The following is a 26,955-nucleotide window of genomic DNA, read 5'->3' as shown; positions in this document are numbered from 1 at the left end:
GTATTATAATCATGAGTAAAAGATAAAGCTCAAATAAAAAAAATATTCTCTTCTTGGATCAAAGATTATAATGAATGAAAAATACATATCTATTGGTGGATTTCTTTACCTTTCTTCATGAGGAAATACCCAATGAAATCAAATATGATCGAAAGCTAGAAGGAGGTAATTTTTTATTGCAACAAACAGCTTAACTATAGAATTCATTGCTGCTGGCTATCATTGACACAAATGGCATAGCTAGTATAGTTTTTTTTTAAAGGGTGAATCATTTTTATGAATATGGAGAACATTGTAATTACATTATTTATAGAAACTCTAAGAGGTTCCAGTCAGTCACACTTCAGAATAGATCAATAGCTTGGTCAAGAAGAAACATTTCCACATTTTGTTAGCATAGCACACTTGATATATTTTTGAGCCTCTAGATTCTACCAAGAATATCAGGCAATATATTCAAGACAGATTCCAGATTAGGAAAAATATTAGAAAATCTGTTTTATCAATTTTTGATGCTCTATTACTACCTTGCATACAAAATACATTAAAGATACATACTGATATTATTATGCTAAAGTTAATGCATAATCATTAGAACCAACGATAATACCAAGGCTTCCTACAACTTGTGTTCTTTGTTTATATGCCTTATATGTGTCCTTAGTTTTCATTTTTATAAGGAAAATACTATGTTTATCCAGCTGTACATTCATTATTTCCATGATATTTGAGTACATAATAAAAATAGTTAAATGCAGTCTTGGTTAATCACTTTAGAATACAGTTAAAATAGTACTGTGTCTTGTGCATGCAGGACATTAAGCAAACAAACAGCTTTAATAATTGATTTGGGGCTTTTACGAGAGGACCTAGTATTATTTAACATGTGCTTAATCTTCATTTTAAAATGCAGTTTAAAACAACAGTTATAAAAAAAAATAAAACAACAGTTATAACTTATTATTAACCAATATATTAAATAAAATAAGTCTTACCTAAATGTATTAGTTTTTCATATATTCCAAGAACATTCGAGATTTAGAGGTTATATTTTTTTAGGAGTTACTGATTATTTCTTTATAGCCACGTACAAAAACTGTTATGTAATGGTCTTTTCTAACTTTCACTGAGGTGTCTGGATGTTTTCTGAGCATGAGTAGCAATTTTTTGTTTCACTTGTGTTTTAATTTTTATAGTTTTATAAATATCTTTCAATATTTTACTCATCAGTAGGCTCCTGTCATGGGAACAGTTTGGAAAGTTTTTTTTTTTTGTTTTTTCTTTTATAATTCATAAGAGGAAGCCAGTTTTGACAAATAGAGCACATGAATGGTTTAAGGACTTTAACATATGTAGTTATGGTACTATAGATATGGTCTTTAATCAAAGGAACTCCAAATACTTTAATGTCCTCATAAAATTCTTATAACTGACAGTATTACTTAAGCCCCAAACTGATTCCTCTCTCTGCCTTCTGAATCCAGTAATTTGTCTCTTTTCTTGCACATGATATCACTAGTAAGCAGTACTCTGGAGCTTGTAATTTCAATATTTTCTTCTTGACAGATGTTTTTAAGATGGAGAGACTGAAAGCGTGCACATACCTTAGATAGGTCTCACTCAATTAACAAGTGTTTGGTGAGTCTTATGATATGCAAAACTCTTTTATAGCATTCAGAGGATGGGGATGCTCCTCTATTATTCCCTGAGGACCATCAAAACTGATCTTTTGAATTGTTCAGCTCAAGTATCTCTGGTCCCTTTGTAGATAAATAAGTTTTCCTAGATGTACAGATTTTCTAGTTTAAGAAATATTAATATATTTTGATTATGGATAATGGGGAAATATATTTAATTTAGAATGATACTTAATGTATTAAATGCTTGGAGTTCTTTACAAAGTTTCTCCTCCCCATCACAAAGTGTTCCAATTAATTTTAATAAGCATTGCAGACATACAGCTCAGGCAAATACTTAATATTTATAGAAAAATGTTGAAAACAATTATGGTTTTTCAATTATCAGAGGAAATTCATGTAGATTATGAACAATCAAGGGTACATAGTGTCTTATGACAATATAATAACAGCGTTGCTACAATTAATTCCTATCTACCATGTGTAAGTATTTGTTAGGAATTTATGTATGGTAAATCTGTAATCATCTACTTAATTTTATCACAGCCATTTTATAATTTATAAAGAGAAGACTCAGGGATGTTAAGCAATTTGTGTAAGGTCACACAGTGAGGAAGTTAGGACCAGGATATTTTCAACTCTAATTTCTCTTCATTTGTCTAACTGCTGAAGAAATAATATTTAGAATATTTAGATTTTTCCTACAGGCTGGTCTTTCACATTTATTTCACAATATATCCATAATTGTATATTAAGCACACATTATATATTCATCACAGAGCTAGGTTTTATACATACATGATACAAAATTATGTCCCATCTTCCTTCGAAAATAGTGCTAACATGAACTAGGACAATGCATTAGATTAGCCTCTCTGATCACATTGGCAGGATTTAATTTTTTAATTGAAAAAAAAAAAAAAAAGAGGAAATCCCAGGGTGGCTCAGCGGTTTGGCGCCTGCCTTCAGCCCAGGGTGTGGTCCTGGAGTCCCCGGATCCAGTCCCTTGTCAGGCTCCCTGCATGGAGCCTGCTTCTCCCTCTGCCTGTGTCTCTGCCTCTCTCTCTCTGTGTGTCTCTCATGAATGAATAAATAAAATCTTAAAAAAAAAAGATGATGTGCATACCTAAGTTTTCATAAGATTAATATCAGCAAGTTTAGGAAACAAGTGTTTGCTTCTATTGTATCTGTGTAGTTTAGCTTCCTGCAGGACTGAGCCACTTCTGATTAGACACAATAGGCAATTGATAAGACTTTCTTGATTAAATGAATGGCTTTTCCTTGGTGAAGTTTTTAATTTAATATATTTAATATGTTATCCCTCTTGTATTTATGCCATTAGAAAAATTATGAAAGATTTCAAATGAGTAGGGGAAATTAATATGTTTATATTGTGGGATTTGGATAAAATATTTATTGATCTGAAAATACTGAAAATTTTTTTCTTTTTTCTTTTTTTTTTAAAGATTTTCTTTATTCATGAAAGACACACAGAGAGAGGCAGAGACATAGGCAGAGTGAGAAGCAGGGTCCCTCTGGAAGCCTGATGTGGGACTCAATTCCAGGACTCCAGGATCACAATCTGAGCCAAAGGCAGTTGCTCAACCACTGAGCCACCCAAGTGTCCTGAAAATGCTGAGATTATTCAATGGCCCTTGTACCTGGAGAAATATTTTACCATTTTTGCAATCATTTGGGCTTTAACTATCTTAAGTATATATGTTTTCCCTTTTATTATTAAATTGTACCATGTCAGATTTGTTAATGTACAAGTGAGAATATGTTATTTTACATTTACTTTTCTGGTTGCAACAATGCTGCAGAGGGCTTTTTGTTTGTTTCTATAATCAATGAATTAAGAATAGCCCTCTGCATCTAACTCATCTGTGTATTATCTCTCCAGTGTTGACTTTAGTGAGACCTTGAACAGTCACCACTACACAATATACTTTAAAGTTTTAAAAGCTATTTGCTTTGGCTTGTTTTAGTCTAGCAATTGAGAAATTATTTAGTCATAGTCAATCTGACTTAAACACAGGAAAAACCATCAAATCATCATCTCTTTTGAATCTCTATTTTTTTTCGGGAGGCTTTATTACTTCTGGGGATGTAAGTGACTCATACGTGTTGGGAAAAGTCACAGTTTCCATGATTGCTCATATTTTTTGACTTTACTATTTACCATTAGAAATTATATTTTATCCTGCTATGGGTATGGGAAAGAGGAAGAGCTCCTGAAGTCTCTTTCCCAGTAAAACCATGATTGGATAGCCTATGCAATAAATACAGGTAAGTTTTTCTGATTTTGATGCTAGGAATCAGACTGAATTATAGTAAATAAACTAGTTTTCAAAAGCAGTGAAAATTGTGAGAATATTAATTTGTAATTTTTAATTGAGATGTCCACATGAAGATCACAGGGAGCTCTGCAACTTGGTTGAGCCCAATGTGATTACACATCTGTAAACAGAGCTGAGGCACTGTAAATATTGATGAAAGTATTACAGCTTAGAAGACTTAGAAGTAGCGGACAAACTGATTTCCATTCATTCTCTCTCACATACCACTTAAGAGTGAATAGTACAGAGTGGAAATATTCTCTGTTGAACTTTAAATCTAAAGTTTGTAATTTCCCACTACGAATAATGAAAAAAAACCCAACAACTTCTTTTTTCTCTTCTTTTATTTGAATTATATGGGGCTCTACCTGGGTCTCTTTTTACTCTTTGGGAAAAACACAAAGCAAAGTGGGGGTTGAAGTTTCCATTATGTCAATAGGCCTCAACAATGTGGCAATATTTGGTTGTGCAATTAATTTGTTTCACAAAAGGAAGAGCCCTCCTTAGGGTTTTTGGAGCTGACATTGGAACTCCCCAAACCCAGTCACATGTCACGGGATTGTGGTGAAATCATGCTCTATGGGTCACTGGGAATCACAACAGAGCAATTCCCTCTTGACCCCCGGGGTTTCTAGAGTTGGTATTGTCACTGTTCCACAAGGTAACAGGAAAGCCTGGGTGGGATAAATATTCAGGACCACTGAATTCCTCCTCCCTGCTATCATACAGATTCCTGGGAACTCAAGGCACATGTTTTGCTCTGAAGAAACCTCCACATCCACATGGGTTCTGGCTGAAAGAAAGGTTTATTTGGTGACTCATTTATCTCTATCTTCCTCTGTTAATTTTGGTAGGGTTTTGTTTTTGCTTCTAGAAACTGTATAACTAAAATTCGCTAAACATTAAGAAAATATACAGGACAGTTTTGTTATGTTTAAATGTCCATTTTTACCTTTTTCTCCTTTTGTATCTCTTTTTGGGGAAAAAGGAATGAGTGACTTTAGAAAGCTTCCTAATAAAAATGTTTAGGATCATCATGCATGATTCCTGATGCATTTACCTGCCAAGTTTAGATTACTGCTTTTATTAGTATTTTGTGTTTAAAAATGAAGTAGACCTAGGAGTAAGTATCATTAAGTGTATGTTTAAAACTGTAGTACATAGTGCCACTAAATAGAGAAGGAATGCTGGCAATTGCTAAGCAGACACCAATTAGTCTCTGTTTGAGGAAATATTTTAGTAAAAATGAAGAAATAATTCTTGTAAACATAGATATGTACAAGTGCAATTTGTGGAATATAACATTTTCTTCAAAAATTATATTTAACTTTTGGAATAGAAATAAGTTTGACTGGAATATTTTGAACTTTTTAAGCTAAATATCACTTAAATGATATATTTCATCATATACTTCTCACTGCATTTTATATTTGCCAGTCTCTTTGACACTCCCCCAGTAGAGGAACAAAATTTTTTTCAGTCAATGTGGGGACAAGGCGGCTCTCTCCTTTTCTTAAATCACTTGGCTCTTTTAGCTCTCGTTGATTCACAGCGAATTTATACCCTGGTTCCCATAATTATTGATTAAAGTCATAAAATGTTATTATCATTTTTATAAGGGAATTCCTCTTGTGCTATCAATGATAATGCCAAGACAACAGGCTTCAAGGTGGTTAATTTCTAGGTATCAACCTATCTACTTTATCAGGATTCACTCTTTTGCTATCTATATATCTGCTCCCTCTATGTGTATATGTGTTATTTATTTGAATTGTCTTAAGTGCATACTTGAATAGCTTGCAAGGGTCAAAGAGAGTTCAAATGATAGAAAAATGGTTTGTTATTTTCTCCCTTCCCCTCCCCCACGTTGCTAATGCTAACTGATGAAGAGTGCAGGCAGTGTCCTTCAATTTAAAGAGACAACCTTGTTCATTTGGAGGGTGTGAATGCCATTCTTGTGAAATACTGTAAATAGTAATTCACAAGAGGGTGACTTTTTTATTGCTTTTACATTGATAACATGCCTTGTGAAGACTTACAGTTATTCTGCTGAATTTAAGAAAGATAAGAATGGAATGTGTATGTTAATTTAAACATCTGTACATACACTACAATAATCCTTTATTATCTGGAAATCAGATCCTTTTACATGTTTACCAATATTAAGTAACTTTTAAGATTGTTATCCAATATTACTCTGGTTTACCTCTAAGCACCTTCCTGAAATATTGAGAGAAGGCCTATGATCATGATATAAATCACTGAATCTACAGTTTATAAAAATGCATTCAAGTCACATCTAGAAGTCTGACTTGCCACGGCAGCCTCAGATTGTTGAGCAAACGTTATCAACCCAAGGACTGAGTGTTGATGTCAACTAAAATAGGGGCCCAGCTTAATGTGTATTGAATTTATAGGCAGCTTATTATGCAGCTAGGTTAAAACATAATGCTCACATTTAAAGGTGACTGGTCAACATAAAAAATTATGGACTGATGCTATTCTCAAGACACATAGCAGAGTTGTCCCAGTCAGTTACCTTTGTAGATTAACCCTTTGTACCTTCACAGTATTTAATTATTTGGTAAGGTACAGTAGAAGCATTTAAGAGTTTGAATGCCAAAAGCTGTTAACTAAGTGTAGTGTTGGAATGTTTAATGGCATTAATTATCACTTATAAATGAACCTACTCCTCCTTAAGGCCCAGGAGGCAGTGACTCACTGAGTTGTCATTAACTGTCATTATTGTGAGTAAAGTCAACTTCCTATTCATAAAAATAAAGAAAAAATTAATGGTGAAAAACACGTCATTCTATAATACAGTTTTGGTGTTGCTAACTTATTCTGAGTTTTAGAATCCTGTTATTTTGAAACATAGATAAATCTCAATATTTTCATCAGTACGGTTTAAACAATTTCTCTGTCTGTGCGTGTGTGATTTTTTTCCCTTCTTCTAGAGTTCTAGTATGGACAAAAATAAAATAAAATAAAAATTAAAAAATAAAAAATAAAAAACCTTACAAACGACGTGCAGATAGTTTTGCTTTGTTCTAGTTGATCACTTCTGAAAGACACAGAGATCGATTCTGAAGGAGAACTACCTAGGGATGGAAGCAAAACAGCTGGCCAGGTCAGGGCAAAACTTTCTCTAGTCTGAGGATTTGGCACTGTCCAGTTAAACCATTCACATTTTGTAATGAATGAGGGGAAAGCAGGAAGGTGGGTAGTTGTAGAAATTTTAGTTGTGTAAAGTATTTTCAATTATATATAGTGGGAGAGATGCTTTTTTTTCTTTTATTAAGAAATTATTTACATGTAAGGGCCAGATATGTTGAAGGACTGTGTTTAATTGATTAATTGTTTAAAAGTCTAATACACTTGATTTTATTTATGGTCACTGTTCCTGGATGTGATATCATTTGTGTTTGGCTTTGAGGAAAGGAGAAAAAGAAATGTCCCTGTATCTTCCCTTTATGTTATTTTTATATTACTATATTTCTTTGTTTTAAGGATGCTACTTTGTTTACTTTATACATTGTAATACCTTCAAATAATCTATTAGGAAAGCCAGTTTTTTTTCTGATTTTGAATTTTATTTTTAAATGTTTATTTGTAACTGTGAATAGTTATGGGGTTCACCTTCCAACTGTGTGTATGTGAGTGTAGGGCAGGCTGAAATGTAAAGTGTGGTTGTTATCATTGGTAACATTTACAGAGTAGGTGCATGTACTAAGACCAGAGTGAGTGAAATTAAAAAGTATATTCCGTTAGGGTAAGATGGTGCAAGTTGCCAAAAATAATTATATTAAGTTTTCTACCCCTAGAGTCACTTAGAATCGTTCACAGTGCCTATCCATGCCATCAGATAGCATGTATTGAGGACTCAGAATTTGCTAGGTACAGGGAAAAAAAAAGCATTGAAAAGAAATAACGGTGATTTGAGACAGAAATATAAAACAGGATTTTGGATACTTTGAGCTTACATCGTCAGGAGACGCTGGGGTTTTGCATTCTGTTTCATGTGGAGACCCGCAGTTAATATGGTCCTTGTTGAAACTTAAAACAGCTCTATTAGTAGCTTGATTGAGAAGGGGGGAAGAGGCCTACAGTAAACAAAAGTGTGCGTTTTCAAGACAGCCTAATTGTATACAGTACATTTGCTTCCGCAGTGCCTTCTAATCCATCAAATAGTAAATCGCACAAATTTATTCTATTAAAGGCGATAAAATTGTTAGATAAGTCTACTACACCGACCAAGAGGGGAAAGGGCATCTATTTAACAATTCTCTATTGTTCCAAGGATCATAGAAGTCCTGTTGCCTGCCTGTCTCATTCAATCAAGTTGGGTGAAATGCTGCTCTTGGATAAGAAGAGGGAGGGAGCTCTGAAAGTATATGCTTACACCTCTTTTCACAAATTCCTCTGGAGTGACGGTGATGAGAGTCCCGGGGGCAGGGGAGAATTGGGTGTTGTGAAGTGACAGGGTTATTGGTTCTCCCGCACCCCCATTCCTGTCTTTGACTTTGGTACTGCCCAGGAAAGCTCCACGGCAGTCGGAACTAATTGTAACTCGCTCAGGAAAGTCTTCATTAGCACTACCACACATGGTTACCAGATGTGCTGAAGGGCACCAGAGAGGAGGGGTGAGGCATCCAGAGAGGGGAAAGGAACAAGTAGCTTCATTTGAAAACTTAATAATCTGCCTTTTGTTTCTAAGTGTATTGTGTTAGAGAAATAAGAAAAAAAAAAAAAGGAGTTTGGGAAGATGAAATGCCCTCTTATTCACTCATTCTTTGGAAGCTGAATGGGACTCTTTGTTTTCTTCAAAATGTCAAGATGTTTGTGACTATCATTGTGTTGGAAATGTTTCACTTTCTATGTCAGAGTAAATGAAAATTACCTGGATTATTAAGACAGTTATGTTTTCTAATGGTCAAGATTGACAGTCCTGAATTTGGGGTCTGAAATATGTAAGTGATCTGTAAAAACTGTTGTCTTCAGATGACAAATTCCAGCTAATCATCACTGAGTGCAAGAGGATAAGGTTCTCATCTATCCCTAATCCTGATTTGAGTCAGGCGTAGCGTGGGGTGGTATTACATCTTCTATGGTACAACTAGAATACTTTCGGCAATACAGAGTACTGATTACAGACCCTGGAGCTTAAATATTTTATTTGCACCACTTACAGGTAAGTTCCCTGGAAATATGCAGTCATTTTTACTTACTATGTTCCACAAGAGAGTAATGAAGTCACAGAATTTCTATTGTTTCTGAAGATGTTGTTTATCATCTTCTCACTTAACTGTATACCTCTATCTATTCGCACAGATTATTTCAGAAGGCCAATGAGAACTATTCTACATGGAACCTCTGGTTTCAAAATGGAACTTTATGATGCTGCAGAAAATTGTGACATATAAAAATATAATTTAGGTTCTCCTAAAAAGCAAAGAAACTTTGTTATTTATTTAGTGCCTGGATTGAATTTTTTTAATAAATTTCATTTTGCAGTGATCCTAGAGTTGCAAACTATTTTTTTTAAGTTAGACATCAAAAACCTTGAATAAATGATTTATAAAAATCTTGAGTTCTACAAATAAAAATTTCAAGGCTGGCTAGCTATTTTACTAGCAGTTTTAGGAAGGTGCCTTTTTTGGATGATGCTTTATCACTTCCACTCCTGATCCTGCAATAGAATCATGAAGACATTTGGAAAAAATTATAACAAAGTAGACAAGAAAAGTTACTTCCACTCATTTTGGAAAAACATGGTTTAGATTAATTTCCTATTTAGATAAAAGACATAGTGGTTTTTAACCTATTGAGGGTCATGAAACTCATTGAAATTTCGGTGAAATCTATGGACCTTCTTTTCACAAATGCACTTATTCACAAATTTTAATGTAATTTAGGATCCCCCCCCCAAATCAAGCATCCAGTTTGAAGGTACCATTTTAGAACCTTCTAATACACCCCTTCCAAAACAAAATACCCAAAATGTTCAAATGTTACAAAGTATAAAGTACTGACCTATATTTTGTCCTAACTGGTAGAAGAGAGAATAGCCTAAAGGAAATTTCAGTGAAAATAAAATGTTTTTCATAGACATATTTAGCTGCTACTGTTAGAGATTCACCTGTACATAGTTTTTTTAGTTAGGTTTTTGGGTCTTTTTCCTTTTTTTAAGATTTTATTTATTTATTCATGAGAGACACAGAGAGAGAGAGAGGCAAAGACACAAGCAGTAGGAGAAGCGGGCGCCACACAGGGAGCCCGATGTGGGATTCGATCTCAGGCCCTGAGTCACAGACAGATTCTCAACTGCTGAGCCACCCAGGCGTCCCTCTTTAGTTAGGTTTTAAGTTTCTTTCAGAAATCAATCATGCCTTCTCTCTCATGTTGCTTCCCAAAGATCTTACTACAGCTTTTCACACCCAGTACACTGCTGGCACAATCTCCTTGAATGAATACATGAATTAATGAATGGGTTAATTTTTAAATGTGGTTTGTTGGTAGCTGCTATAGTTAAACAGCAGGAAATACTACCATACTGAACTAATTCTTCATAGAAAATTTGCTATGAAAATATCATTTTCATAGAATCATTTGCTATGATTGTGGTTTTTATAATCGAACAAGAAAAATGTATTCAATCTTAAATTTTTAGTGTGTTGTATCAAAGCCTTCCTGGGACAATATATTACTGGTCAATGCTGGCTGATTTTATTATAGGTAAAATTACAAATATTTATTGGTATTTTCAAGAACTAAATGTTTTCAGATGGTATTTAAAAATGCAGATTTAAATGATGTTTAATGTTAGAATAGTATACAACAAAAACTAATGCTTATAATGATACATCCTTTTTTTTTTTTTTCCTTCCACGGCTTATATTATCATTCTTGTATTGGCTCTAATTATTTGTAGAAAATCAAAACAATGTCAGGACATTGGTATTTATGTAATATTAGCTATTACTATAATTTCCCCCATGATTTATTACTTCACCCCAGTATTACCATTTGCTAAATCAAATCCATCTACTTATCTGTATGTTGATTTTGTGCAGTCTCTCCCCCTTCCTCATTCTAAATACTTTAACTTAGACCATATCATTGCTGACTAACAATAACAGCGTTGCCAATAACTTGTCTCCAGTTTACATTCAATATTTCCTCAGTTATGATCCTTCTAAAACATGGATTTGACTTTGTCGTGCCAATGCTGAGAATCACTTTTGGTATCATTACCTATGGATAAAATCGGGAAGTCACACCTGGCCTCAGTTCTTTATAATGTGTCCCCTGCCTTACGCCTTACTGCTCTCTGATACCATAATCTGCAGCCATACTGACTTAACTCTGATTTTTAAATTTTTCTTCATGCTTTGTGCCAGCAGTTCTCATATTTCAAGATATGGAAAAATGGTATATTACATAATATTTTATGGGTTAATTTGGTCAGAGTGCTAAAGTAATATGTTATAAATGACTTTTAAGAAAACTAGTAATTTGTAAGTTAGAAACTAGAATACATAAGAACATCAGAACCTAAAAAGACTATTTTTGTTAGTGAACTATGCAAAAATTACTACTACTGGCGTTTGCAGAATTGGCACAACATAGCCACATAGAGCATGGACTCTAGAACCAGACTGATGGAGTTCAAACCCAAACTCCTTCTGTTCCTCACCCTCTGACCCAGCATGTAACTTCATCCCATCAGTAAAACAAGGGTAGACATAAACCCAATTCTCAGGGTTGTTATGAGAATTAAATGTATTTATATACATATATATACACATAGCAGTTGGAACCAACTCTAGCACATATGAAGTGCTGCATAGATATGACAAATATGAGCTATTTCTGAATTCTTCAATTAACTAGAACTATCTGAAAATACAATATTAAAAGTTGATTATCCTCCAATTTATTAGTATATGTGCTGTCGAAGCAAGCACGATTATTCTCCTATTTAAAAAATAATAATTTTGGGATGCCTGGATGGCTCATTGGTGGAGTGTCTGCCTTTGGCTCAGGGCATGATCGTGAAGTTCTGGGATTGAGTAAGTCATTGGGCTCCCCAGGGGGAGCCTGCTTCTCCCTCTGCCTATGTCTCTGCCTCTCTCTCTGTGTCTCTCATGAATAAATAAACATTTTTAATAATAATAGTAATAATTTTATCTTCGAACCACTATATTCTGAATTTTTAGGGCTTTCTTCCTAATTTCTTCATCACTTAGGAACTTTAAAAATCATAAGAACTTAAAGGAAAATAAAGTTGGAAGACAGTGGTCAACATTAAAAAAAAAAAAACCATAAATGAAATTAGCTGCTCAGCCCAATGAAAGGAGTATTTACCGGGCAGGCAAAGTGGGGGCAAAATAGAATTCTATCTAAAAATAAAAAATGTTGGGAAAGTTTTGGTTCTTGGTAACTATTCCATTAAGGTACATTTAACTGTGGTATATAACGGATGAAGAATTATCTGAATTTTAAAGTAATTGTGAACAATTGCTAAGCAATATAGGAAATAGAAAACAATATAAATTTGCTATTAAAAATGTTATTCTATAATAAAAACTGTATTTTATATTTTCTTGCTGTGTCTTCTATAGATGAGTATATTTAGTCATTATATTTATCATAAAAATAAAATACAACTATTTATTTTTGAAATATGATTAGTTTTGCTTCTAGGGTAGCATCAACTTATTTGTTGACTTAGATCCTTAACATTCTTGTGTTTAGGTAAAGTGTCCTTCCTCTTACTTGTTTTCAGAAACATAAAAAAATATATTTTAAATCCACTAAATAATATTAAATAGATGTTTGCTGCTAATTAGTGTATGGTTTGAATTGTAATTATGTCATCCAAAGGGACTTATAAATACAATCTAGTTAAAATGTGATTCAATCTTCAATCATTCACAGAGGCATACATTCATTATTATTCATTTAGTGCTCTCTGATTTGAGCTCTGGATGTAATCCAGGAAAAGATGGAGGGATTTTACTTTTATTGTCATGATTTAATATAGCAGATCCCTTAGTTATCATCCTATACTAATCCAGGGATTGTTACAACTTCTTAGAGTCTGTTATTTGATTTTTAAATTAGTCTGTGTATCGTACTGGCATAGCAGCATATAAATTCAAGAGGTTAGAGGAAGATGCCACATATCGTTGCGAGACAATCAGCATATATTTTCCTACTGTCCAAATTTTAGTTTAACTTTAAATGAATCTTCCTTTCAGCTATTTAATATATTACCACTTTAAAACTCTTATCCATGGCTCCTATTAATCTGAATTATAAAGAAACTGCCAACTCCATTTATCCAACAATCTTTAGTAAGTCCCTGCTGTGTGATAGGCACTGTGCTAAGTGCTAGGAGTTTTGCACCGAATAGGACAGTTCTGATCACCTGCCCCTAGGGATCATGCAGACTAGAAGAGAATATAGTCATTTTAAAAGTACCCTTAGTGTAAAAGTGTTGATTGCTGCAAAAGTTTTGACTGTATAAGGTGCAGAAGAGGAAAAGGTCATAATCTAGGCAGCCAGAGAAATCGATCCTACCCTCAAAACCTGGAAGCCATGGGATAGCAGCTTTTAAAGCCCAGAAGTGAAGGCATGATGAAATCAGGGAACTACCAGGTGAGAACTTCAGGATAACACAGAATAGTGAACAAGTTAAACAGGAACTAGATTGGGAAGGGATCTGGAAGCTTGTTAAAAATGTTGGACTTTGCTTAGAATTGTGGTGACAAAGGAAAAGTATGATGTGATTGAATTTGCATTTTTTGGTGTTTAGATGTGAGGTAAAGGGTGTAGTGGGGGAAACAAGATTGGAAGTAGGGAGATAATATGAGTAGCCTGCACTAGTGGTCCAGGGAGAGGTCACAGTAACCTAAAATTAAAGGCAGAGCCAAGTTCTAGTATTGGGGGACTTAAGGGCAGGAAGATGACTTTGACTGGTGAAAGAGTGGGCACATGAACAAGGGGCTGCCTTAGGAGGGCCTCTGTACATGTCCCAGACTGATTTTCACACTGCCATCCTTATGACTTTTCATTCTGGTCTTTAAAAATACTTTGAGATATTACCTTCAAATAACAATTTGAATAACTAACAGAAAGGATACTGCTTTTGTAAATCATGCTGGGAAGACTTTCCATCCACTGATCAACATTTTATCATGCTATGCCTCTGCCTAAAGTAGAGTGATGTGACCATGATGTCAAAGTGGAGAGATATTTAAGAGGATAGATTAATGGCACCTAATCATTTACTGAATTTTAGGGATCATGCCTAATTTTTAAACTTTGGTTTCAGTGAATAACTGTGCCATTTAGAAAAATTTGAAGAGGAGCAGGGGGAGATGATGATTTAATTTTGAACATGCTGAATTTTAGGTAACTGCAAGATATTCAAATGGAGATGTGGAAAGAATATGGTAGTCTGAAGTCGAGAGCAGATTTGAGTGTTCTTATATAGATGGTGCTTGGAGTCATGGGAGTAAATAACACATAAATAACGAAAAATGTGTAGGGCAAGTCTTAAGGAATTTCAAGTTTTAAGAGTCTGTTGGATTAGGTTGGAATCTCAGTATCTAAGGGAAGAGGTGTTTTGAGGAAATGGGAGTATATAGTAGTGACAGACATGCCATGGAATGAAGCAAGAGAAAGGATACATGAACCAATGTTTGCTAGTTTTATCAATGTTAATAAAGGGATTTAGTAGCTGAGTAGTGAATCAGAGGCAATCTTCACATGTTTTGCTATGAAGAATTCCTGTTAAGCAATCACACTACAACTATACCAATATGATATGAAGTTTTGTGGGTTCACTTGGCTTTCAAATTAACTTTTAAAAGTTTATCTATATATAGACCTTTCTTAAATGCTTCACTACTGCTGTGGCCTGGGGTTTTACATTCACAATCACTGCAAAGTCCTTGGAGTCTGGTGTGAATTTGTGATGGTGATACATTATTCCCTCAGTGACTGGTTCTTCTTCTGAGTGGATGAGATTACATTAACTGTGTTGCAGATGTGCAGTGGAGAACTTTAAAGAAATCTTTGCACGCAATTTAACATCCCATAACCAGAATTAACAGCTCCTCAGTATCAGCCTTATCAGTTTTATCCAAGTACTAATGGATTTTTTTCCAGCCACTAATTACAATCAATGTTAAAAAAGAAAAAGTTTTTCTCAGATTTCTCTCTTTATTTATTTATTATTTTTCTAAGGGTGCCTGGGTGGCTCAGTCAGTTAAGCATCTGCCTTCTGCTTGGGTTGTGATCCTGGAGTCCTGGGATTGACCCCTCACATTGGGCTCCCGGCTCAGAAGGGAGTCTGCCTCTCCTTCTTCACCCGCCTTACTCCCTGCTTCCCACCACTGCTCTTGCTCTTTCATAAATAAATAAATAAATAAATAAATAAATAAATAAATACTTCAGAAAATAATCATTTTTTCACTTAAATTTTAGTGTAGTTGACATTCAATGTTACATTCGTTTCAGGTATACAACATAGTGATTCAACTTCTCTATTTGTTAATATCATAGATTTCTCTTTTGAGATAAGAAATCTTTTATACTAAGAGCATCTAATGCAAAGTGGAGAAGTCTTTACATGTCAAGATTATGTTGTCTTTTGCAGCCCAGGAAGTAAGTATCACTGAAATCTTTACTTACATGGTTACCCTGTCAAAATCATTTCCTTTAGGAAGCAAAAGAGCCAAACTGCCAATGCCAAATTTAGTTTTTCTTTGCTTCCTTTTTTTACTATGTTTACACTAAATACCATGAGATAGTTTGCTTTATTCTGACTACTTTTTAAGAGTGTTGCTATGTTGAATCTGGCCATTTAAAAAGAGGTTAAGCCATGTTGTGTATGTTCAAAATCTAAGATTTTATTTAAATACACTAATTCAGTCTATTATAGAAATGTGGATTAGAAAGTAAATCTGGTCTTCAGGAGCTAACTGTTACGTATATAGAGTTCCTAGGTTTATTATTATGTTTTTGCTACTCTTAATATTCTTCTTCATATTAATGAGAGCCAGTACACTTTTCTGATTCATTGAGAAGAAAATGTGGTGGCTACAAATGAGTATTGTTATTTATTCCATGGAATACTTTTATTCAGTCATCGTTGTCATTGATTTATTTTAAGTGTGGTAGTTTATTTTGTGAATAGCTTTGAAAGTTATATTTGTGTTTTATCATTGACCATTTGTTTATCAGCTTTCAGCTGGTTTGAAGATTTGGGAGGAATATTTTAGTTTTCCCTGTATCATGCATTAGATACCACTAGGTAGGGGCAGAGAGTCTCTCCTTACTAAGAAGTGCTCATCTTCTTACGAGTATTGGAAGATAAGACAGAGAGTCACTGTTCTTTATATCTAACATAATATTTTCTTTGGGAAAACTGCTAGCAAATTTATTATGTTAAAAAGTAGAAATGGAGATGTTTAGGCAAGAGAACTAGAGTTGAACTGGTAACTATTCTTTTTCTCTAGATTAGATTCTTTTCCTTGTTTATGTAACCTTCAGAACTTTTGTATGAGTTTAGAAAAATGTTTCTTTCTTTTAGACACACACTAGGATTACCCTGGTCTCAGATTCCTGTCTGCCACACTCTTTGGATCACACCCTGTATGTTCTTATCTTTCCATTTCTTACTTTACTGTTATCCTTTAAGTATCAATGCCTGTGCTCTCCAACTTTGCTCAGATTCCCTTTATTCAAGAGCTGTTTTGTTACTTTTAATTTTTTTGCTTTCTTCCTCTTCTATTTTATACCCTAAAAAAGAGGATAGTTAATGTTTTAAAAGTATTTTCCACAGATTTTTAACATAATTTTATTAGAGATTTTTTTTAAAGTAACTGCCCATTTAAAATTTAGTAAGAGGAATGATTATAATTTACAGAGAATTTTTTTAGGTAACTGAACATTTTAATTTTATTTATTTTTTAAAAATATTGATTGGTTTGACAGAGAAAGAGAGAGAGAGCATGAGAGCACAGGCAAGGGGAGTGAGAGAGGGAGAGGCAGGCTCCCTGCTGAGCAGGGAGCCCCATGTAGGACTTGATCTCAGGACCCCAGGATCATGACCTGAGCTGAAGGCAGATGCTTAACCAGCTGAGCCACCCAGGTGCCCCAGAACATTTAAATTTTAGTAAATGGAAAGGTTTGGATAAATATTTAATTAGAGAATGCAGGTTATACTTCATCTGTTTTTTTTTTTTTTTTTTTTTTTTTTTTTTTTTTAGTAATCATAGTTTTTATATACATTGAGGTTATCTTGTTAATGGAAACCATTTCTGGAATTTCCTATGGGATAAATTTAGTGTGGATTACCAATCTTACTCTATTTTGCTCAGTGAAAATCTAAGTACTTAAACTCAGGTTTTAATTTAATATAATTTAATTTTTTAAAGATTTTATTTATTTATTCATGAGAGACACAGAGAGGGGTCGAGGGAGAGGCAGAGACACAGGCAGAGGGAGAAGCAGGCTCCATGCAGGGAGCTGGATGTAGGACTCGATCCTGGGGTTCAGGATCACACCGTGGTCCAAAGGCAAGTGCTAAAACTCTGAGCCACCCAGGGATCCCCAAACTCAGGTTTTATAATCTTTTCATAATTAGGTCAGATAAAATTCTGAATACTCAGTTACAGAGTAACTGGATATTAAGGGTTGTAGTTCTTTTTATATATTCTGTCCAACCCTAACATATTCTCGACCCCTTCTACTTGTTACTGTGGCAGCATCTGTGAGTATGATAATTTGGAATTAATGCTTGAAAATTATTACACATATTTAGAAATGTCTAAAATGTAGACCAATTTAGTCCAATCAACTTGTTTTGAAGCAAAATATTCATCTTGAGCAAATGCTGATGAATTCTCATTATTTTCTGAATTTTGATAGTTATTTTTAAGCTATGTTACTTACTTTTATAGCTGTCATAAAACAGTTATTTAGGAGGTTAAATCTAAATTGATTTATATTGCTATAAAATTTGGTTTAGTTTCAGTTAACGTGACACAGTGCAATGCAGACTATATGATCTCCTTGTCTTGTTATAAAATCAACTTGATATTTTGGTTGGGTGAGTAGAGACACACTTTAAAGGAATTCAAAAGAAATTATTTTCTAGTTAAAACACAGTAGACACCTAGGAAGCATAATTAATTCTTCTAACCATTATACTCCATTTCCATTATATTTCAAAATACTGAAGCAATAATGCATCTCTTTGTATTCTAATAAATTATTAAAATTAAAGAATCTGCTCAAGGTATTTATCCGAGTCTAAATTAGCTTCTGACATGAGAGACTATGACTAAAAGCTTATTAAGGTCACAATGTCTTAAGAAAAGCATACCAGAGTGGTAAAAACCTAACATTGTGAATTTCAGAAGTAGAGGTCTACCATTAAGTCATATTTTTCTTACACATGATAAAGATAATGAAAGTACCCTAAAGGTTCGGATTTTGTCTGATTTATTTATTTATTTATTTTTATAGATTTTATTTATTTATTCATGAGAGACAAAGAGCAAAAGAGGCAGAGACACAGGCAGAGGGAGAAGCAGGCTCCATGCAGGAAGCCTGACGTGGGACTCAATCCCAGGTCTCCAGGATCAGGCCCTGGGCTGAAGGCGGTGCTAAACCACTGAGCCACCCAGTCTGCCCCGATTTTGTCTGCTTTATTTGATGCTTCATTCCCAGTACTTTACACTTAGCTAGCACTCAATAAATATTGAAGGAGTTAGCAAATGGATACCTGTGCCTCATGGCTGTTATGCAGACTCAGTTAAAAGAAATATGAATGAATGAATGAATGAATGAATGAATGAATGAATGGCTGAGTAAATGACACATTTACTTGCTCAACTAATGGCAGGCATTTTTATGATTCTTCCATGTCTACGCTAAGGATAAATATTTAAAAGGACCCCAAATTTAGACTGTGTATGCCAGTGTCAAAATCTAGTAAAAGGAAATTTCAGGTTTAGCAATTAATTTGGATGCTTATTTTGGTGAGTATAATTTGAAGTAATGTTTACAAACCATCTAAAAGAATCAAGTTTTGTAGTGAGATAAAATTTATTTCTCCAAATCAGACACCATAGACTTAAAATGTCCACAAGATATGGTACATTTTATATCTGGGATTTGGACAGCTTGTCTGAGTTTCAGACTAATATGAAAAATTTAACATTCATCCCATTTCTGAGGTTTGTCTTAACTATGCAGATCAAGTAACAGTGCTTTTTGGGAAGGAAATGAAGTGGCTTTAAGAGAAACTTGAATAATCCTTAAAAATTCTTGATGTAGCTGTTCTATCATGTGTAACAAACATCTGAATATGCTTTCTGAATGTGCTTATATGATAGTTGCATGTCACTAAGGAACATAGCTTGCATGAGTGCTCCCTGGGAATTAAAACTTCTGGATACATCTATGACTTTTTTGATATCTATTAAATTGACATACAAAACTTTAGGTTTCAGATATGGGGGTTTATCTGCCCAACGCGGCGACATTACACCTTTGAATATCTCAGAAGTCAGAAATCATAATTTTCCTTTGAGTAGTCACCCAACCCAAACAATAGCAATAAATTTTAGGGAGGAATGCATGCCATTTCTTTTTTTATTTTTATTTTTTTATTTATGATAGTCACAGAGAGAGAGAAAGAGAGAGAGAGAGAGAGGCAGAGACATAGGCAGAGGGAGAAGCAGGCTCCAGGCACCGGGAGCCCGACATGGGACTCGATCCCAGGTCTCCAGGATCGCACCCTGGGCCGAAGGCAGGCGCCAAACTGCTGCACCACCCAGGGATCCCCACATGCCATTTCTTTATTCATAATCAGTTTTATTGGGGTCACTGCTATCTTCCAATGGTTCAGCTAAAAGAAAAGCCTTTCATTCATTCAATGTTATTGAACAAACAGCATTGAAAACATGAATTCAAAAAGGTAAATGCACCCCTATGTTTGTTGCAGTATTATTTACAATAACCAAATTATAGAAGCAACCCAAGTGTCCATTGATAGATGAATGGATAAAAAAGATTTGGGGGAGATATATATATATATATATCATATATCATATAAATTTATATAATATATATTATAGATATATAATATATAATATATAAAATGGAATATTACTCAACCATAAAAAGGAATGAGATCTTGCTCTTTGTAACACCATGGATGAAGCTAGAGAGTGTAATACTAAATGAAATAAATCAGAGTAAGACAGATACCATATGATTTCACTCATTTGTGGAATTTAAGAAACAAAACAAATGAACAGAGGAAAAAAGAGACACACCAAAAAAAAAAAAAAAACAACAGACTTTAACTATAGAAAATTGATGATTACCAGAGGGGAGAGGTTGGAGTATGAGTGATATAGGTGAAGGAGCAATGATATCAACAGAATTAGCCTTGCCAATCTTTTAGTGGGAGATGCCATTCAGTTGTGTCAACTTTTGTGCTAGGTACTGGGAAGGGACACCAGTGAATGGCTTTCAACCACTAGAGATCTTGTAGAATGGTAGGCAAATTACAATGGTTGCATAATTCTAATTGAATCTTGACCACTTCTTCCTCTTATAGAATTTTAGAGGTTTCCTAATGTTTTTAGGATGACACCAGAATCCTTAACATGGCCTACAAGGCTGCTTTTTATGGTCCAGGGTCTACCTACCTCCCCAGAATCAGCTCACACTGCCTTCTGTCTTGCCACCTGAGTTGTAGGCACATGCCCCTTTCACACCAATCCCCTTGTCACACTGTTTCAGACAGTAGAGACTCTGCCTCTGTCTTCACTCTTTCTACCAAGTTCACACTTGAGAAAAGTCAGTACTTCAGAGAAGCTCCCACAGCCTCCCTTGATAGGTTAGAACTTTATGTATCTCTCCTTTCTGATGCACATGGCATTTTAATTTGCATTTATGTTTGCATTTGTTTATTATCAGTCCCATTGACTCAATTGTAAAAACCATGAGAACAAGGATTTTATGCTTTTAGTCATCTTTTTATCACCATTGCCTAGCACAATGTCTGACATATACTAAGTACTCAAAAAATATTTACTCAATGGACAAAGAGATGGATGAATAAATGAATGATACAAGATACACAAAATGTGTATCATTAGCTGCTACAGTTAAAGAAGCCCTGACAAAAGGCTATGGGAGGTCAGGGGAATAAGTGAATTTCTTAAATGACTAAATCTAGAACACATGAAGGTGCCAACTATTATTGCATTCTATTGAAGAAAGTAGAGGCTGAAAATCTTGCCGTACCAGATTGAATGATACAAATCCCAATAGTACAGAATTGCTGAGCACATGTCATGCACGTGACACTTTATTAAGCACTCCAGCGAATCACTCACATATGAATTATATTTGCCATCATTGCCATAAGATACTGGTGCTTATTTTGTTGGGCCAAAGGGCTACCTTGGGATTCTTATTAAAATCTCCCAAAGGTAATACTTCTGTCATTGAGAGAAACTACCTAATTTGCTAGAATTTCATTTGAGGAGCACTGGGCCTTGTTTATACAGGACAGTGTTGTAATGGCCCTGAGAGGTTACCATTAGTAGCTCTTTGGTGTTGACAGGGTGCAAAGTGTTAATGCTGCAATGTAGTCATCACGTCTTCAAGCCACTTAAACCGTCTTGCTAATGAGTCTATTATTCTCAGCCTACATCAGTTCTTCGTGTACTCTCTAAGAGAAGGAAACCTCAAATGTGGATGAACTCTAGAGCTGCTGGGGAAGGGCTGGGGGTGCCTGGCTGTGTCTCTCAGGCCTCCTGAGAGGCACTTAAACCCCTGTCCTCATCTCATGCAGAACTCCTGAGCTAGTAGCCATGGGAGAGTGCTCTGTCTCCTGATGCTCTCTGAAATCTCATGGACCATACCTTTCCTTCCTTTGCCTTTTATTTAATATTGCCATATCACCTCTTGATAAATATATGGTATTACCACTGCTCCCCTCCCAATGCTGTCACCACCATGGTGGTTATGACTCCATTGCTGCTGGAGAAGACCTTTCTCAGGAAAGGGAACAGGCTCTGTAGGCTCAGTGCCAAATGTCCAGCTTCCTCCATAAGCCAGCAGTTGTTGAGATGTTTTCTGCAGGGCAGACCTCGTCTTCTTTAATCACTGATAATAATGAAGTTTTTGTCATATTAAAGGGGAAAGAAGAGAAGCGATTGAGAATAGTTTGAGAGGATGACTGTGCTGTCCCTCAGGTCCAGCGACAGGAGGACTACAATGGGTAGCTTTCAGAACTACATATGGTCTTCCTTCCGAGAGATTTGATTAAGCGACTCCGGATGAAATTGAAATCCTGTGATTTGACCTTTGTCTGGCCTGGGAGGGCTGCAATTCGCATAACAATTTCCTTTTGTTCTTTGTTTGGAGTTATTAATCCAACATGAGCCTCGAATTAATCAGGGGTAGTGCGTAGCTACATTTCTAATTCACAGCTCCACTGCTTGTGTCTTTTTTAATTAAGGCCGAATGATAGCAGGCCTTAGCCTGATTGCCACACTTGCTAACCACACATTGAGGGATGAAGAGGCTAAACAGGCAGAATGAGATTACTTCAAGGTTTCACTTAATTGTTTTCTTCCTTTAAGTAAAGAGCACTGACTGAACATTGTTAATTCTGCTGGGAGAGCCCTTTTTTATGTGTGTTGCTTGTCTTGACTTTGGGATAGGGTGGAGAGAAATCTACATTTTTGTTAGTACCCTCAGGTATCATGACCAAAGTGATCACCCAAGTCAAAATTTTAGTTATTGATGTTAACTGCACCACATATCTTCATGAAGAATGGGAGGTTGGTTAATGGTGGGGCCTCCCACATCAAAGAACTTTGACCTTTCATTACCTAAATATTGTATAGGGTTTGGCTCCTTTGAGACTTTAAGGACTACTCAGCCATACTTAGTCAAAACTTTGTAAAAGTAAGTAAATGGGAAAATTACTCTAATGTGACTTATGTTCTTCTAGAATTCCATAGCACATGCTTCTGTCTTCCTCTTTGTCAAAGGGTTTTAATCACTGGAAGGGCCTAATTATAGTTTAGCTTCACCAAAGAGGCTGCCACACTGTGGAACCCGGGATGGATCATATGGGAAGTTATACCAAAGGGGGAAAAGGTTTTAACTTTTAATAACCTTAACTGGTTTCATATTTTAGAAGGAAAATATACAGATATAGATGAGATGATGTTAAGTAAAATTGAACTCCAATTCACTGAATTACTACACCTCTTCCTGGAAGAGAATGATTCCTTATAGTGGAAAATCAGCTCTGAGACACTGAGAACATTTAATTAACCACCATTGCAATGAACTTGGTAGGATCTTTGTACAACTCCACAGGTTGCTTTTTCCTCCCTCTAAGTGTCTGATCAACCTAGAAGAAACGGACTCTTTATTAACATAGTTCCAGCCTGGACAAAGGTGTAGAATGGAATAAACACAGTCTCATTGCTGTGTGATCTTTTTTTTTTTTTTTTTTTTTTTTTTTTGAGACTCAGGTTTTAGAATAAACACAAACAACAGGAAATTGGCTCAGACAATATATATGGTTCCTTTCATCTTTGAAACTATAATTCTAGATTTTAAATATTCCATTTCAAATCTCATATTTTGACATTTATTTGTCTAATCTCTGTTTTTGTCTGTATCTATGAGAAGTAGTAAGTTTCCATTGGGTAGAGATGTACACATAATTTTCATAGGATTAAAGGCTGGAAAGCATTTTAATTTAAATGCAGTATTGTATTTCAAATTGACCTCCTCTTATGGTTGTACTCAATGTTATACTGTGTTTGCTAATATTTGAATAAGAGTTATATGCAAAGAAAATATTTTAGGGAACAGAATTTCAATTTGTAGAGGAAACAGTCCTGAACCAGGAGTCTGGGAAACTTCAGTCAGGTTACAGTTCTACTCTTAACTTGCTGTATGACCTTAAGTGCTTAGTCTCATTTCCAACCTCTGCAAAATTAGAGAGCATATACCAAAGATTTCTTCCAAATCTAACTTTCTATAATTCTGATAGTTATCATGCTGCTGAACTCTACAATCTGCCTTTTCTGAAGCTCATCTCCCTGTGGCAGTGGATCATCTCTGGAGAAAATCAGGCAACAGAACAGATCCTTGCTACTACCCACCCACACCTTTCTCATCTCCTTTCACTCTTCTAAGCAATTATCCCAAACCTTCACCTCTCTCTTTAAAACACCACCCCAATCACTTTCAGATGACCCCATTTCCCATAAGTGTGCACCACCTGTCCCATCTACATACATACCACTTTCTGTAACCCACCAAATCAGATTCTCTGCAGGGTCAGAGGATGAAGCATCCCCTCCTCTGTTTGAAGTTCACTCCCCACTAGTGTTTGGGATCTACTCTGCTCACATCACCTTGAGACTTTGCTACATCAATTTTCTTAATCCTTTGTCTATCCTCTATTGACTTGTTCTCCTTAACCTATAAACATGCTCAAATCACTCTCATCTTATTAAACCCTTCTTTCACACCCCATTTCCCTTTAACCACCACCTTATCACCTTTTTCATAGATTCTTCTTTTCAGCCCAACCTCATGGGCAACTTTCCCAGTCTGTTATTCTAAAAGTAAAAACCAGATTTTAAAATGCAGATAACAAAACATTTTCCCTTAAGTTTGTTGCTCTCTTTATCATTTGCTTAGAAATGTTGCCCTATATTTTTGATATATCCATCACTAAAGAGCTGAACATATTCTAGAAGGAAAAGCACAATATTCAACACATTTGATGTGTAAGTCTCAAAGTCCTAAATATGACTGAACTATCAGAATTATAGAAAGTTAGCTTTGGAAGAAATCTTTGGTATATGCTCCCTAATTTTGCAGAGGTTGGAAATGAGACTAAGCACTTAAGGTCATACAGCAAGTTAAGAGTAGAACTGGTAGGGGCGTGCAGGAATAAAGCAGAGTTGATATTCCTTGGTGCACTGGTTATTATTAGTTCTTCAAACAATCTTAAAGATGAACACAATTATTGACAGTTTAAAGAGAGAGAAATAGAGGTTACAGGAAGTTAGATAACTCCTTGAAGCCAAGCATTCCTGTCCTTATACCTTATACTGTCATTTAGTAGTATAACACATTCCTCTTTGTCATTTCCATCAAAATGACTGTATTGAGTCATTGAATGAATTATATGGATAAAACATTTCTTGTAAGGATTGTATAAAACTCAAAAGTAAACCTTGTTTGGTGAGTAGATCTCATTTTATAGTAAATGTCAAATCCATGGAAAATCTAGAAGCAAAAATGCAGATATTTATGACCACCAATCCTTGGCTTTCAGCACTGTGTCACAGCCTTTTGCTCTCTTTCTCTCTTGGCTGAGATTCAAAAAAAAAAAAGAAAAAAAATAATCTTTGGAAAGGTTGATAGCCCTATGCAAGTCAAGATATTATTGCCACATTTCCAAAATACGGATGCCAAACTCTTTGGGGTTGTGATACACCCAGATGGTCTTCCTTTTTTGCATTTCTGCAAATGTTATTACCAAATACGACAATTTTTCCTCCAAAGTCATTAGAGCCCATTTGGCATCTTCTCTAATCTGTCCTACTTGTTACCTTTTAATTACTTTGTGAGGGGACTAGTTGTCTTCTTGTTATGGAGGGCCAAATGACCAAGGGGTTAATGCTTTTTCTGTCCCTAGCCAATTGGTTTTTAGTCAATAGTTATTTATGGGGAAGTCCAGGGGCCATTAGTTTTCAAGTATGTGCAGCTGTACTCTTCAAAATTACTAGTCCATAAGCAAATGTGGACTTACTTTTTGTGTACGGTTGTTTTTTTCCCTGATTGGTTAGACAATCTGTTGCCATTTATGAATGATTCTTGTTGATGCAAAACATGGCATTGAATTCTATTTTATTATTTGGATTCCATGTTTCATAGGATGCTGTAATCTTGATCCAGACAAGGCATGAGGGTATGCACCTCCTGTCACTAGTGACAAATTGCTCCTCTGAAGCAAAATGTCAAATCTCACCCACTGCACGTTAGCTGTTCCATTCTCCATAAATCGGCATAGGTGCTGATGATCCTCATTGTGAAATCAGTGACTAGTTGGCCTTGGCCTTTTTTGCTCATGCTCTGTTCTTTTGGGCATAAGGTAGAGATTACTATTAATGTTTCTTTCAGTTCCTAAAGCTCCTCCCTCTGTGCTGTCTTACTGTGATTTTTTTTTTCTGCCCTCATTGAATGGTAGTCTTTGATGTCACACAAGAGAATACTGTTGGCTAACAGTCTGGAGGCTGCTTCATTTGAGCTAACCACCACATGAAAACAAATGTGATCCATCATATTTCATTAACTAGCTGTCCTCCTTTTGGGTGCCCTTTTTTGATGTCAGAGAGCATCCTGACAGGAATCAGAAAGATATGTGTGATTAAGAACAGTAATAATGCTTATTGCATTGTATTGTAAATTACCTTCCTGGGCCCTGCTACTTTATCAGCCCCACTGGCATTGGCTCCCGTACATTTTTGACTACTCAGTATATACAGTGTATTAGCGCAATGGAGATCATTATGTGGCCTGTATTTGAGTCATTTTTATTTAAGATGCCAAACAATAAGCTGTTGATTGGGGGAACAAGAGGCGAACAATAATGTTCTGTGTCACATAATACACCACCATTTTCCAGCTTTGCTTTAGAAGGGCCCTCTTTATTGTTTTTGTATAAAAATGGTTCTTAGGAGGAGGAATATTTTGCTGAGGTATGTCATTATTTTGCAAATTTCTATTATCTCATCATGTTGTCTTCATTGTAAATTGCAGCTAATTAGGAACCTAGTTAGAGCCCCAGCTTTGAGGCTGGCTTTTTTGTGAAAAGAGCCCACCGATTACCGCAC

The 26,955-nt window shown here is 35.3% G+C and overlaps 1 protein-coding gene across 14 annotated transcripts in view; it reads left to right on the top strand.

Annotated features, from left to right (window-relative positions):
* The window catches only part of SOX5 (SRY-box transcription factor 5), a 1,001,956-nt gene that overhangs the window by 511,463 nt on the left and 463,538 nt on the right, over positions 1-26,955 (top strand). The window contains exon 1 of one of the 14 annotated variants that reach the window (XM_041735841.1): positions 3,515-4,826. The exons of 12 other annotated variants lie outside the window; for them this stretch is intronic. The gene's annotated coding sequence lies outside the window, so the exon portion shown is untranslated. Of the gene's footprint in view, positions 1-3,514; positions 4,827-26,955 lie in introns of those variants that run through there. One more of the 14 variants, XM_041735840.1, reaches the window with a different exon arrangement.

This window comes from Vulpes lagopus, chromosome 21 (assembly GCF_018345385.1).
Source record: "Vulpes lagopus strain Blue_001 chromosome 21, ASM1834538v1, whole genome shotgun sequence".
NCBI lineage: Eukaryota > Metazoa > Chordata > Mammalia > Carnivora > Canidae > Vulpes > Vulpes lagopus.
Note: the sequence above shows the minus strand (reverse complement) of the source record. Positions and strands in the feature narration are given on the sequence as shown.